The following is a 14,475-nucleotide window of genomic DNA, read 5'->3' on the forward strand; positions in this document are numbered from 1 at the left end:
ACTGAAGAATCCAATTTAGAAATTCAATTTTAATTGATTAAGGCCATATCTTGAAGAACCAAGAATGCTTATTTTTAGAATTCTGATAAAAGAATAAATTCGTCCATACTGATATATAATCCCAATAATTATAGCCATATCCGAAAGAAAGCTTTTAGGAGCTATTAGGATTTAAACCCCGATCAGAGGGCCTTATAATTCTCTTGAAAATAGCTTTGCTATAAACAAGAGGACTTTTGTTTCTAAGTAGCAATTTGCTTTGTGTGAGTAATTTCCACAGAGGTAGTTCGGTAAACATGGCTTCATAGACATATCTATGTCGTCCTTCTAGAGCAGCATATTGTTGAGTCTGAAAATATTTGGATTTAACTTCCTATGGATATGGCATCCATTGCTCATCTTGAGAATCCAGAATTAATTCAGTCTGTTTATACCTTAAATTAGGAAGATAAGGAGTTTTTTTCTTTAAGAACTTCCTTCGTTGTTTTTTGAGAAGAAGATGGAATAAGTTTACAAGTGTTCCAGCCTCCAAGTGGGAGATTGTTATGGTCTTGTGGAGTCTGATTAATTTTTAGGAAGAATTAATTATATGAAACCTCAAGATTGCTGAATTTTAGGGAAAATTTAGTTTCCTGATCTGTTTTAACTTCCTTATTGGTTTTGGATTCTACAAAAGACAATTTCTTATAGGATAAATTATTTAGAGCTATATATATTAACTCTAATTAGATCTTAGGGTGTGGTAAAAATAGAGAGAAAAAAAAGAAGAGAGGATCATCATACATGTTATATGATTGATTAATTTGTGCCAATACAAGAGAGAGCAATTGAGAGAGATTAAAAGAAAATTCTCCATTGTAATTCTTCATCTTCTTCATAGTGAATTTGTTTGGTATGCTCCATGGACGTAGCCCTAAGATTTGGGTAAACTATGTATATATTGTGTTCTTGTAAGTGATTTTTTTCTTTGTGATTACTTATGATTATTCCTCGCACAACGTTGTTATTTGCGTTTCCACCACAATAACTGGTATCAAATATTGTTAGTTGTGCAGAACAACTCCAACAACTAGTATCAGAGCCTTTGGTTGAGAACCTAGGGCATAGAAGGTATTTGATGAAAAATTGAAAGTCTTTCAATCAGATCTGTCCGTTCGAGTGGAAGTAATGGCATCAGAAGATAAGACATCCACATCTATGATCGAAAAGTTTGATGGCACAAACTTCAGTTTCTGGAAGATGCAAATTAAAGACCTCTTATTTTAAAAAAAATCTGTATCAACCTTTGGGAGAAAAGATAGAGGATACAAAGGATGCAAAATGGGAATTACTTGAAAGAAAGGCTCTTAACACTGTCAGATTGACGTTGTCAAATTCAATCGCGCACCTTCAATATCAAGAATGAGAAGACAATGAAGTCTCTCATGGTAGCCCTTTCTAGTATGTATGAACAACTTTCTGCAGCGAACAAGGTGAAATTGAACAATAAGTTGTTCAACATGAAGATGGTCGAAGGTGGTAAGTTCAACGAACATCTAAATGCATTCAACAAGATAGTTGGTGCAACGACCTAGACCGGGGGTCCAAATCGCTAACCGGGTCCTTAACCAAACCAGATGACACACTAATGGGTAAAATGGTCATTTTACAATATGAAAGGATAATATATCCTTAAACTAGTCAAATGGAATTTAAAACAATCATTCTAATTGTTCCATGATGTTTAATGAGGTTCTACGGTCATTGGTTATGGTTTCCCAAAAACGTCCTTACTTGTTCAAAGGAAATTTCGACACTGTTCCACTAAAACAATCATAACTCTCAACATGAATGGAATTTGAAGATTAGGTTGGTTCATTGGAAAGCTAACTCAACATCTTTGAAATAGGACTTCAGAATGACCCTATTTGGGTTTGGAACGAAGAAGTTATGACCAAATGAAATCAGGTGATCCAAGCTGACAAAACTAAGAAGGGCAAAAAGTCCACTGGAGGACTTGAACCGGTTCCCAAACTTGGTACTGGTTCCACATGGGCAGAATGCCCAAACGTGAACCAAAACACCCCTTAAACCGGTTCCAGAATGATGTACCGGTTCCAAAAGACCAGAACCTAAAAAAAATGCCTAGAAAAGCCTAAGGTTAAGCATTTGTACACTTAGGTACCCCATTGGTCCCATACTGACCTTATTCCAAGTCCAAACCTGTCCCAACACAATGCAAAATAATGTTTTACATGCCATAGTCACTTACATATATAATTTAATAGAATGAAACAATATTTTTCCCATTCAAATAAGAGATAATGCATAATATTTACATTTGTCCAAATTTACAACAAAATACTATCAAGAGTTCAAAGTTATATTACAAGGCCATGATTTACTACTTGATACATTTCAAAGTGATACATTTACAAAGAAACAGGTTCAAAATACAAGGTTACAAAAAACTCTTCTAAATCCCCTCAAGCTTATGGTGGATTGTCATCCGTCACCTCCTTCCCATGACCAGAAAAATATTAATATTAGGGATGAGCAAATTGCTCCATAGGTGGTGCCTAAGACACACCTCTTGAGACTCCGTGAACCTAAACAAAAAATAGAAATAAAGGTCGATGGATCATACTATGCCGGGGAAATATGACACAAATCCAAAGCCATAAAAGACAATGTTGTGCTATGGAAAACAATGACATGTTATGTCGCTCCCATTTTAAAAATTCATTTCATTCTTCACTTTTCAAATCATTAACATAACCCGTCCCACGGTGACCCTATGGTGAAACGAGAGAAGGATTGGCCACTGTCCCTGACCCATGGTACCCCCGTGGCGTCATTTAGGGCCCAGATGGCTCAACCACGTTAGGGCAATCACCCTAGTTCCCTATAGATCACATTAACGCCACGAACCCTCGGTACCCCCTTGGTGTCCGAGTTTTCACAAAACCTTTTTTATCAATACTTTACCCAAAATCCCTTTTTTCATTTCAAAACAATTTGTTGCCCAAGAATTGACTCTAGAGGGGGGGTGAATAGAGTCAATGACAAATAATGGATAATTTTTGCAATATAGAAAAACAATTTTAAGCAAAGTACTTAACACAATTGTGCAATTATAAAGATATGAAATAAGCAATTAAATAGCACAATTATAAGAGAGATAAGGGAATAGAAATTGCAAACATTGACTCGGTGATTTTAGCGAGGTTCAGAAACTCCTACTCCTCGGCTCAAGACTCCTCTTGAGACTTCCCAATCCACTATGGCTTCTCCTTACGGGTGAAGAGCAAATCTTTACATGAAGCAAGACTTTGCTTCTTTTCCTTGCTAAGAGAACACCCTTCTCCTAGGCTTCTTTTGGGTCACACCAACCCTTACAAGTTTGTAGAAAAGATTGTAATTGAAGTACAAGATTGAATCTCTCTCAAGATAGATATACAAATGCAAGCTCACAAAAAATATCTCTCAAAGATTGATGTACAAACTTTAGCTCTCAACTAGAGTATATATGAATATCAATGAAGCTCAAACTCTATTAATGAAATGAATGAGAGAAGATGAAATATATGAAGAATATAAGATCTTATGAATTCAATAGAATCTCTTAAGTGTATAATAGAGCAAAAACTCTATGAAGATTAAAACAAGAGCAAAAGCCCTTTTAATCTTTGCTAGAATCTCTCAATATAGAATAAGAGTGAATGAGAGAGATGAAGAGAAGATTTGAGAACAAAAGCTCTCTTTAATGCAATATGAAGTCTCTCAAATGATGTCTCTTGGTTATTAAGACATTCCTCACTCTATTTATAGAGTTTCCAAGCTCAATATAGCTGTTGGGAGTGGAATGCACGAGGGTCGAGAAGAAAATAGCCGTTGCAGTTTGAAATCTGCAGATCTGTGACCAAACCGGTTGACATGTGGACAAATCGGTTGACATCTTGGCTTGAACCGATTGATGTATTTTGCAAACCAGTCGACATCTCTTGCAAACCAATCAACATCTCTTACAAACCAGTCGACATCTACTGAGCTCCATTTGGACATTTGTTACTGCCTAGATACCGGTTGATATGTGTGTCAAACCGGTCGACATGTGTGAGCTTCAACTTGGATTTTTGCCACTGCCTAGATACCGGTCGACATGTGTATCAAAATAGTTGACGTGTGTATTAATAGTTTTGACAGATAGCTTATGCAAAGGACTTTCAGTACAGGACATTTGCACGCAACTTATTTCCATTGAAAACATTTAAGTAAATGTCCATTTACTTTAAGTTTACAATGTAAATAAGGAAGTACCCCCCATTTGGATTCAATAAAAAATACTAAAAAATTGAAATCCAACTAAATCAAAATGTAGAAATTCAGTTTTAGTACAAATTTGGATTTCTGACAGTTTTGGTAAAAATGAATCCTTATGTAGACCAATGTAGACTTGGTCAAAAATTCTGATAAAATCAGTTTAGGCTAGTTTAAGTATAAAGAGTTATTACCGGAAAAAATTATTTTGAAATAATCATTATTTCAAAAATCCATTTTTCACACTTAGCCAAAAACACAGTTTTTCATGACACGCATTCTGGGGTCCTAATGTCCGTTACCAACTCATGGTAATGAAGGCTTCTCATGCCTTAATTGTTTACCAATATAAATTATATGATTGATGTGCATGGTCTTAGCATTTTTAGCACAAATGATGAGTTCTTTCAAAGCTTATGCAAGCTTGAACTAACTCACTCTTTAGCAATGACTTCTTGTGTCAATTGTATATGAATGAAGTGCATAGTCAATTGCTAATGGATATAGGAGCATATGAATGATGATATGATATGCATGGTCCTATAGAGATGAGCTTCAAATGGATTCATAAATACTTTGACATTAAATCCTAAACACTCACCATCCTATCTACCCCTTTCTTCACGTTTTGTCCATGATCGTGTAGGCTTTCAGGTAGACTCATTTTCTTCCTTTCTTTGAGTTGTTTTCTTGCTCGTTGTAGTCCAAGCTATCTTTGGATGGACTTTGCATTTGGTTCCTTACAACTTCATGTCTTCATTGTATCCATTTCTTTCCTTGATGTGATCTTGAATAATGGAATACTTTGAATGATCTTTAGTGCTTCATTAAGGTCATTCTTTGAATGTAAATAATCTATATAACACTCAATGTAAACATTAGTCCTTAAACACCATTAATGGTTTGTTATCATCAAAACACCTAGATTGTCATTGGATGAAATCCTTAAGGTCAACACAATTATTTCCCATGACAATCTAGGTGTTTTGATGATAACAAACCATTAATGGTGTTTAAGGACTAATGTTTACATTGAGTGTTATATAGATTATTTACATTCAAAGAATGACCTTAAGCATGATGTATGCTTAAGCATGATGTATGTGGTTTTAGCTTAAGCATGATGTATGAAAATGGACATTGGCATGACATAGAAAAGCATGATGCATTCATGCTTTTCTATGTCATGCCAATGTCCATTTTCATACATCTAATTTAAGCTAAAACCACATAATTTTACTAAAAGTCCAAAAGGAAATATCATGCTTTCACATTATAAAATTTGGCAAATTCTAAACATAATAGGGAAGGAATGTTACCAATTAAGCATACTAATTTACACAAAATCACCTAACACACAAAATCACATATTTCATTTACAACAATTTAAGCATCTTGAGAGAAAATCAAAACAATTTAGCATCGTAGACATCAAATCATGAAGGATAATTCACAAATATATAAGAAATCATGCATTAGAAACCCCTACCTCTTAAGATGCACAACCCTTGATTTGATGCCTTAATTTCAAAATTCCTACGGTGACCAAAAGTGTGATTTGCTCCTATCAACACGTAGATCTCGACGAAGTCTCCGATTTACCATAAACGGCACCCAAAAATTCCAAAAGATTAGAAAGTAATTGGATATTGAAGTTTTGATGTGAAAAGAAAAAGAAAAACAAGAAATAAGAGGGAGAAAGAGAACTTACGGGAGAGAGGAAACATGGTCTCATGACCACTAAAATAGATGATGGTCCCCCCCCCCCCAAAAAAAAAATTTCTTTTTAACATTAAATTTCTACCACAATTTCACATATAAGGGTTACTTATATTAAAACCACACAAAATGACACACAACCATATAAATTTACACAAATTAATTATGCATGGTATGGAATGGACCCAAAATAAAATCCCCGTAGGCAACAATTCCGGTATCGGGTCCTACCCGGGATCGTCTGGCTCGAAAAACGAAAAAATGCCGAAATGATAACCATTGCATTTTCGAGAGTCTTGAACCAAAGAAATGCCCCAACCAACTCTCGGGCACAACCGGCACACCCCACGATGTTCGGCACGTAAAACGAGAAAAGACAAAAATGCCCTCGAAAAATCAGAAAATTCCAGAAAAATAAAAAATGGTAAAAATTGGAAATATTATATTTTACCCTCCTTAAAAGATTTTGACCTCAAAATCTACCCTCCTTAAATAAGTGACCCACAACCACATATATTCCCGAAAAACACGTCACCAAACCGCAGAGCTAAGAACTCAACAACCTTGTTGCCTTTGACACCCGATGCCAATAGGCAACCACACACTGTCGTCAGAAAGTCCCAATACTCACCACCCTATGAGGGTACTCATCACTCACAATATCATACACAAAACCCGTTGGATTCTACACTCGACTTAAAACCAATACTGGTCCACTTTACACCGCTACACAAGGCTTCAAAGCCGAAAGAAGAACGATCACAAGACCCTTGAACATGACAAAATCCTATCTCAACTCGTCCTTTAAAGGACACACAAAACCCCAAATGAGAAACCCTGTCCATCTCACAATCATGCTCAAACTCAAATCTACATGTCCCTGTCAGACCAAACACTCACTATCCACCGCATAGCTACACCACCACACCATACGACAATCATCATACTAGACAACTTCAAGAAGACAAAATAACAGATTTTTTAATAACTAAATAATCATGAGTCACCAGAACAATAAAACGTACTATCCTATATCTTAGACACAAATCCTTAAAACGAGATCCTTAATAATCAATGATTGTTCCACAAACCCATTATCGGACATTTGGTCTTACCTAACACCTTGTTACCTGAGACAACCGCCTGAATCCACATTGTCACACCATCACAACCCGTAATTCCGTGCTCTCACTGTTTTTGACAAACTAAAATAATCATGGACCTTTGACCTGACATCGTGCTAAAGATAAACTGACTCGGGAGAAATGGTTGGCCAGGAGATTCTCATCATCGATCTGATCTCAACACAGACGTTGTTCCTGTCCTCAGGTCTAAACCTCAAACACAACCCCACATAGTCCATAAAACAACCATAAGATCTACTCTTTAATCAATCTGTCGCTTTACATAACCTCAATAACTACACAGTCACATACCAGCTTTAAAATCCGATCATACCCCAATCACACAACCTATAACAAGTTAATGGTAATACGACACCAAGTACCATAATCATTGACCAGCGCATAAGATCTCTGATCTCTTCATAGCACCCATACCATGTAAACAACTCCCTAAAATCACTCGATTCAATTTTACCTTTTTAGAACACACAATGCGAATATCTCATACCTGAGATCTTAAAACTAAAGTCAATCATTCCTATTATTCCTCAATAGAAGCACGTAATTCTAAGGCGACATCGACACTTATCCTCAAGACATTGCTCGAATCAAACGCCTTTAAAAACATCCGAGTACATGACTCACATCTCATCACTTAATCATCCTAGAACTCTCAGTTCACGACGCATCCCCTAGCCATCACTGTTAGTACTAGACCCCAAAAACTTATAATCTCTATTCTGCAACTCGTGCATTACATACCACCAGTCAAGACCACTCTTAAAACAAGCACTACAAAAACCAAATACTACACCTCCCTCCGTGGGAGTAAGTCGACCTATTCAACCAAACCTTTACCGGTGAACTCTACAGTATAACAATCCATATATAGGTCCGTCCATCCGCGGATACAAGAGATTAACAACTCGTACCTGAATGCACCCGACATCCTATCACATGCTACTTACCAATCGTCTAACCATGGACACCTAATCTCACCTGAGATGAAATGAACTCCCTACACACAAGGGGAAGAACCAATTGGAAACACATACGGGACTGCAACCTTGATTCCAGGTGACCTCGCCACAAACGGACCATCATACACTATTAACACAAAAATCTCGCATACAATACACCACGATACTCCTGCTAACCAAAACCAATTAGGTAAAAGCACTGATGCTCACGGCACACTAACACTAGAAATAATTACAGCCCTTCGGACATCGTGTCCCGTTCTACCTAGAATCAGTCACTCCCAACTGACAACCTCTACGCCACAAAATGACTTTACCATCCATTTCATCTCTACCTACCAAGGCGACACTGCCTCAATCACTATGTACACAAGACCTGTGACCTCAGTCACAATAACCCATTGACTCTTAAAAAAAAAAAAAAAGAAGATGCCTACATAGCAACACCTCTCTCTGGTTCTAAAGACTAAGCTGACCACAATTGCCTCAATTGGCGTACAATCCCATTACTCACCTGACAACATACAACAACACTTACAATCCTAAACCATATTCGGATCATACCTCAAATTGTTCCACTCCTCATCACTGAATATCACACCATAACAACTTCACTGCCACTCATCCAAATCAGCAGTTCAAACCTATCATCCCACCGGACCTTCAAGCCACTACCTAGCAATTCTTCTTCCAACACCTTTAAGATAAAACCATCATAACAATAGAATAAACACCATTCTCGATACTCCCCACAACAACCACTATTTACCACTAAAAAAAACCTCTATACGGTAATGCCATACTGATAAATCTTCAAAACAAAAATGAGCAAAAAAACTAGAATGCTCAATACCCAACTGTCACCTTAAAACCATCAACGATGCAATCAATCATTTCAAATCAACAGTCTATCACTTGAATCCTTAAACACCCAGCACAATCACCTGATACTCTAAGCATATCGAGAATACAACTCCAACCCACAACTTCTAATTTCCAAAACACAACCCATTCGGTACACAATACCTATCATCTATCCCTCCATCTGTAAACGACCAGGCATACCATTGACCATATACTATCTACCTTATCGTGCAACCCTACACTATGTAGCTATAAATGACCACAATACACCACCTTAAGACTCTCTCATAAACTGTGCCAACCCAAGAACCCCTTCATCAACTGAGCCATGCAATCAACTTACCAAAAGTCAATTACCCGTGACGCACTCCTGCAGTTTTTCAGAATGAGAATCACCTCTCAACTAACCGTAATCAACACACTTTCCTAGACCGTACCAAAACACCCGCAATACACATCCACAACCCATAGACTACACTTGTGACTCAAACAACCTCTGTCACACCTATCACGACCTGTTCGAAAAGAACCTTCGCACCAAACCATAACCCAAGTTACAAACACTAACCCCCTAAGGTCATACCTTTCTCTCACAAAACCATTACTCGCACACCTGACCCCCATGGTCACAAGGACCCATGCACTAATGCATAAAACCTACACACAACATAGTCACCATGCCATGAAATACAAACCCATTCTAAAGTTATGTTCTAAGTACCGCATAAAATGAACCAAGAAAATTAGGAGGACCTCACATGGGATAACTCAATCCATGAACTAAAAGACTAAGCCATTCATTCAATAAGAACCGGCACCCAACAACCCTAAAACAGCTGAGCTCCTCGCCTACTCAGGTTAAAACTCACACAACCATCCCATGCTCAACCGCATATACACATAAGAATATAGATATATACATAAGACATACTTATATATATATATACACACATACAATAACCGAAGCATAACCTTTGACATGACCATGTCTTATCACATAAGTTTAAACAATAAGTCCATTAAATTATTATGTGAAATTAAACATCCCTCCCATCCTCATCATCATTTCATATAATACACACTTGCACAATCCATGCTTACAGCTTGCCATCTTATCACGTATAACATGCTTTTAAGTACATTCACACTTCATTCTCATAGTTAGATTATATAACTACTTCACATGCATGGCCATATAAAATAAATTTTAGCATTTAATCATGTAAGCACTTAGCAAATATGCATGTCTTCAAAACTGTAAACATATAAACAAGTAGCAAGAAAACATATTTCTCAAAACATTAAACACTTCAACAGTTAATACTTCCAAATCAACTCAAGTCCCACTTAGGTCAACCTTAACCATCATGCTTAGGTTTTCAGACCTAAAGCTCTGATACCAAGTTTGTAACGACCCAGACCAGGGGTCCAAATCGCTAACCGGGTCCTTAACCAAACTCGAGGACACACTAAGGGTAAAATGATTATTTTACAATATGAAAGGATAATATATCCTTAAACTAGTCAAATGAAGTTTAAAACAATCATTCTAATCATTCCATGATGTTTGATGAAGTTCTACAGTCATTGGTTTTGGTTTCCCAAAAATGCCCTTATCGGTTCAAAGGAAATTCCGACACTATTCCACTAAAACAATCATAACTCTCAACATGAATGGAATTTGAAGATGAAGTTGGTTTCATTGGAAAGCTAACTCAAAATTCTTGAAAATGGACTCAAGAATGACCCTATTTGGGTTTAAAACAAAGAAGTTATGACCAAATGAAATCAGGTGATCCAAGCTGACAAAACTATGAAGGGCAAAAAGTCCACTGGAGGACTTGAACCGGTTCCCAAACTTGGTACCGGTTCTATATGGGCAGAATGCCCAGATATGAACCAAAACACCCCTTGAACCGGTTCCAGAATGATGTACCGGTTCCAAAAGACTAGAACCTAAAAAAAATGCCTAGAAAAGCCTAAGGTTAAGCATTTGTACACTTAGGTACCCCATTAGTCCCATAGTGACCTTATTCCAAGTCCAAACTTATCCCAATACAATGCAAAATAATGTTCTACATGTCGTGGTCACTTACATCAACAATTTAATAGAATGCAACATCATTTTTCCCATTCAAATAAGATATAATGCATATAGTCTTTACATTTGTCTAAATTTACAACAAAATATTATCAAGAGTTCAAAGTGATATTACAAGGCCATGATTTACAACTTGATACATTTCAAAGTGATACATTTACAAAGAAATGGGTTCAAAATACAAGGGTACAAAACATTCTTCTAAATCCCCTCAACCTTGTAGTGGATTATCATCCGCCACCTCCTTCTCGTGACCTGAAAAATGTTAATATAAGGGGTGAGAAAATTGCTTAGTAGGTGGTGCCTAAGGCACACCTCTTGAAACCCCGTGAGTCCAAACAAAGAATAGAAATAAAGGTCGAGGGGTCATGTTATATCGGGGAAATACGACACAAATCCAAATCCATAAAAGACAATGTTGTGCTATGGAATGCAATGCCATGTTATGTCGCTCCCCATTTTCAAAATTCATTCCGTTCATCACTTTTCAAACAGTTAACATACAAGAAGGATTGTCCCCATTTTCAAAATACGAGAGAAGGATTGTCCACTATTCCTGACCCATGGTACCCCTGTGGCTTCATTTGGGGCCCAGATGGCTCAACTATGCTAGGGCGATCACTCTAGTTCCCTATAGATCACATTAACACCACAGATGCTCGGTATCCCCTTGGCGTCCGGGTTTTCACAAAACCTTTTTTTATCAAAACATTACCCAAAATCTCCTTTTTTTCATGTCAACACAATTCTTTCCCATTTCCTTGCCCAATGCTATACATAAATGCATCATACTTTTCCATATCATTCCAATGTCCATTTTCATACATCCAATTTAAGCTCAAATCACATAGCATAATTTTATGAAAAGCCCCAAAGGAAATATCATGCTTTCACATTATAAAATTTGGCAAATTCTAAACATAATGGGCAAGGAATGTTACCAATTAAGCTTGTTAATTTACACAAAATCAACTAACACACAAAATCACATACTTCATTTACAACAATTTAAGCATCTTGAAAGAAAATCAACATAATCTAGCATAGTAGACATCAAATCATAAAGGATAATTGACAAAGATACAAGAAATTATGCATTAAAAACCCCTACCTCTTAAGATGCAAAACCCCCAATTTAATGCCCTAATTTCAAAATTGCTCGGGTGGCCAAAGTGTGATTTGCTCTTATCAACACGTAGATCTCGACGAGGTCTCTGATTTGCCGCAAACGGTACCAAAAAAATTCAAAAAAGATTATAAAGTAATTGGATATTGCAGTTTTGATGTGAAAAGAAAACGAAAAACAAGAAATGAGAGTGAGAAAGAGAACTTACAGGAGAGAGGAGGAAAATGAGACCAAACATGGTCTCATGACCACTAAAATGGATGATGGTGGGCCCCCCCAAAAAGATTTTTCTTTTTAACATTAAATTTCTACCATAATTTCACATATAAGGGCTACTTATATTACAACCACACAAAATGACACACAACCATATAAATATGCAAAATTAATTATGCAATGTATGAAATGGACCCAAAATAAAATCCCTGTGCACAACAATTCCGGTAGCGAGTCCCACCTAGGACTTTCTGGCCCAAAAAATAGAAAAATGCTAAAATGGAAACCATTGCATTTCCGAGAGTCTTAAAATCAAAGAAATACCCCAACCAACTGTTGAGTACACCCGGCACACCCCACGGTGTCTGGCACGCAAAACGAGAAAATACAAAAATGCCCTCAAAAAATCAAAAAATTCCAGAAAAATGAAAAATGGTAAAAATTGGAAACATTACAGTTGGGCAATTAGAGTTTGTTGATATTGACTTCAAAGATGAGATCCGAGCACTGCTAATTCTAGGGCAGTTACCCAAGAGTTGGAGTGGCACAGTTACAACGATCAGTAGCTCTACAGGCTAGAGCAAGTTAAAGTTTGATAAAGTTATGAGCATGATTATGACTGAAGAAATTAGAAGGCAAACAGCAGGGGTTTCCACCAGTGGTTTGGCATTGAATGTTGAAAGCAGAGGCAAGGGTTTAAATAAGAAGAAAATACTGGCCTTCACTTATAAAACAACAACTGGTATCAAATCCGGTTGATTGTGCAGTGCAACTCCAACAAACTTGTCTAGGGAGTGTTACAGTGGTAGTAATTACTATATAAGTGAATGGCCAATGTTAATATTAGTTTTCATTGAAACAAAATAGATGCATTTGATAGCTCATTTCATTACAGATCTAACTCCTTGTTTTGATTTACTTTACTTGCAGTTCATGGGGGAACTCGTACCTAGTTCAAAAGAAGTGAAGACCACCATAATTCTTGGAAAAGTGTATTACATACACTGAGAGGCGTGCTTTTTTAGATTTTCAAGAGTGGAAATTTGTCGTGCCCCAAGACCGGAGTCCGGATTATGAACATATTATACAGATAACTAAGGTCTCAACAACATCAATATCCCTGTAACTTGCACAATCATATTACATGGATAACTAAGGTTTTAACAACATCAATATCCCCATAACCTGTCTCCACTTACACATCTACCTATCCATTCCCATAATAATTCCGTACATGAAAACAAACAGGTAAGATACTCATATTACAACTTTAAAGTCTTAGAGTCTGTAATAACATTTATTACACAATAGGGATATAACTGAACCAAATTTATACAACATTGTCTCACTAATATACACTGTCTTTTATACAAAAGAAAGTACCACAACCACCACTCCCAAATCTGTCTATGGCTGGGGAGGAACGTCCTCCACGACTTCCTTGACATGACCTGAAAAGATGTGTATAGAATAGGAATGAGCATAACAGCTCAGTAGGAGTTGCCTAAAGCGCACTTCTTAATACCTCTATGAATCCAAATATAGATCAGATATAAGATAAAGGGATCATAAGTGCTCGGGAATTGTAATATCATGTGATATAATAAAATGAAGTGCAATGCAATGCTAATGCTAATGCTAAAGGCACTTCCTTTTTCCCGAAACACCAACCAGCAACTCATTTCAACTGTTAATGTACCCGACTCGAAGTAATCTCCGGCACTATGGGAAGAGGCCTGGTCATCTATCCTGATCCATAGAAATCTCTAGTGCTATTTGGGGCCTAGTGACTCAACCACACGCAGGGTATGTCCCTACGTCGTCTCTAGATCCATTAACGACACGGTACGAGATAATCCTTGCCATTCGGCTTCCACAACATTTCTCCTTTCTAATTTCTTTCCCAAAAGTCATCTAATAACCTTTCCAACTTTTCCTTTCTGTCCCAAATTCATCCCCAAATCATGCTAGATGAATATATGATTTCAATGATACATTACTACCACATAGGGGCGGAGTTGGAGGTGGGCCAGTAGGGGCCTAGCC

Source organism: Cornus florida, unplaced genomic scaffold (assembly GCF_030987335.1).
Source record: "Cornus florida cultivar Cherokee Brave unplaced genomic scaffold, ASM3098733v1 CherokeeBrave_3.0.0_Hap2_Chr03, whole genome shotgun sequence".
Classification (NCBI taxonomy): Eukaryota; Viridiplantae; Streptophyta; class Magnoliopsida; order Cornales; family Cornaceae; genus Cornus; species Cornus florida.